Genomic DNA, 2357 nt, shown 5'->3' on the forward strand with positions numbered 1-2357 from the left:
GTGTGTATGTGTGTGCGCGCGTGTGTGTATGTGTGTGAATACGTGTGTTTGTGTGTGTACCTAGTTGTATTTACCTAATTGTATTGTACGGGAAGGGGAGCTATGCTCGTGGTGACCCATCTTTGTATTTCGCAACATCTAGTTTGTTCTTAAATTCTTGTATGGTGTTTGCACACACTATTGTGTGTGTGCGTGTGTGTGTGTGTGCGCGCGTGTGTTTTTACACGTAAGTTCATACATACTATAAGCACATATGGTAGTGTACAAACATATCTCTTTCAACGACTCCTACAGCAAGGACAAGATGTCCAAATCGTGTTTAGGTTATTGGGACAAAGAAAACACAAAACCGCTGTTTATACGTGTAAGTCTTTACGGAGGTGCCTAAAGACATGAATCTGAAAGCAAAAGAAAATATACGAGCGAGGAAGCGTTTATAAAGTCAAGTAAACTTTTAAACTCATTGTCAGCAGACTGACGAAATAATATATGAAGTAATGGATAAACATTCAACTCAAATTAGTAAATGAACCAATCCACACAAATAAAAGAATAAATGAATCAAGATACTGACTGATCAATTGGTTAATAAATAGATGAATAAATAAATGAAAATTATAAATTATACAAAAAATGATAAACGGTTAAATAAATAAATAATCATATAAGAGAATAATAAATGAACAAATAAAAGTAAGATAAATACATTACCAATGAGTTAACAAAAACAATACAAATGCATAAATAAATAAAAAAGAAATGAATATATGAACACACAAGTGTATGAATAGCTGTCAAGAGTTTGGTGTAGGGATTCCTATGGGTATGGGCGTGGTGTACATGGCACTCCGTGGGCGTGATGCGGGTGGGCACGTCATGTACCCTTAGGGCGTGAGTGTGAGGGCGAGGGCGAGGGAGGGGGGGGGAACCCAGCCTTGCGTGGAAAGACGAGGGCGAAGAAGGCAGCCCTGTGGCACTCAGGCCGAAAACGAGGGGAAGGGGGAGGGGGGAGGGGGAAGAGAGAGGGGGACCGGAGGAAGGGGGGAAAAGAGGAAGGGGGAAGGGGAAAGGGAGAAAGGGGAAAAGGGAGGGGGGAAGGGTCAGGGGGAAGGGGAAATGGGAAAGGGGAAATGGGGAAAGAGGGAAAGGGAAGGTGGGAAGGGGGAAGGGAAGAAAGGGCAAGGGGGCAAGGGAAAGGGGTAAAGGGGAAAGGTGGGAAGGAGAAGGGGGAAGGGAAAATGGGGAAAGGGGGCAAGGAGAAGGGGGAAGGGAGAAGGGGGCAAGGGGGGACGGGGAAGACGAACAGGGAAGGGGGAGGGGGGAGAAGTAAGGGGCAATGGGAAGAGAGGGGGAAGAAAAGGTGAAACAGACCGGGGAAGAAGAAAAGAGAGAGGAATTGGGAAAGCGAGGAAAGGAGATGAGGAATCGAAAAGGAAGAGGAAAGGGTGGACGAAGGGAACCAGGAAGGGGGAAGGGGAGAATGAAGGGAATGAGGAAGAGGATTGAAATGAATGTTAAGGACCTGGAGATGGGGAGAAGAGATGAAATGGGGATGGACACTTGGATGGGTATAGAGGACAAGAAGTCCAGAAAGTAAGAATGATAATGATAAAAAAAAAAAAAAAAAAAAAAATTGCCTCAATTTCACCAACTGGAAAACCGCAACAGTCCTTGGACGCTCCCATAGATTTCTCTGGCAAGAAACATCGGACTGTTGTGTTGCATTGGTGCAAGTCTGTTTCTGTGTCACCTTGTGATAAGACGAGGAGGAGGAGGAGGAGGTGGGGAAAGAGAGTGAGGATGAGGAGGCGGAAGAAGGAAGAGGATGAGGAGGATGAACGGGAGTAGTTGGAATATTTGGAGGAGTAGGAGAAATTGGAGAAAATTAAGAAGTTTGTGGTAACTGGTAGATAATAGTCAGCGCTCCTATCCATAACAGAATACAGTAGTATCGTACCGAAGACTGTAAGTTAAGAGACCAAAATTAAGTTAGGCATTTGTTATTTGTTTGTTTGTTTTTCTGCTTAAATGTTTATTAAATTGTTTATTTTCACTCTTTATATTAATTTTTACTTATTAACTTATTAATTCTATTTTATATTATTTACTATTATGGTTTTTTAATCATTGATCTATTTTCACTTTTATTTTATTTTGTTTATTTATTATTTTGTTTTTATTCTATTTATTTATTTATCTATTTAATTTTATGATTATTATTATTATTATTATTATTATTATTATTATTATTATTTTTTTTTTTTTTTGTGGAGAATATTTTCCAATCATAAAAGAATGCCACGCGACTTTCGTCCGAAGGAATGTCACCAAAGTCCCGAGAATAAGGACTGCAAGTG

This window comes from Oratosquilla oratoria, chromosome 3 (assembly GCF_046742065.1).
Source record: "Oratosquilla oratoria isolate Oo_2021 chromosome 3, ASM4674206v1, whole genome shotgun sequence".
In the NCBI taxonomy this organism is placed as follows: domain Eukaryota; kingdom Metazoa; phylum Arthropoda; class Malacostraca; order Stomatopoda; family Squillidae; genus Oratosquilla; species Oratosquilla oratoria.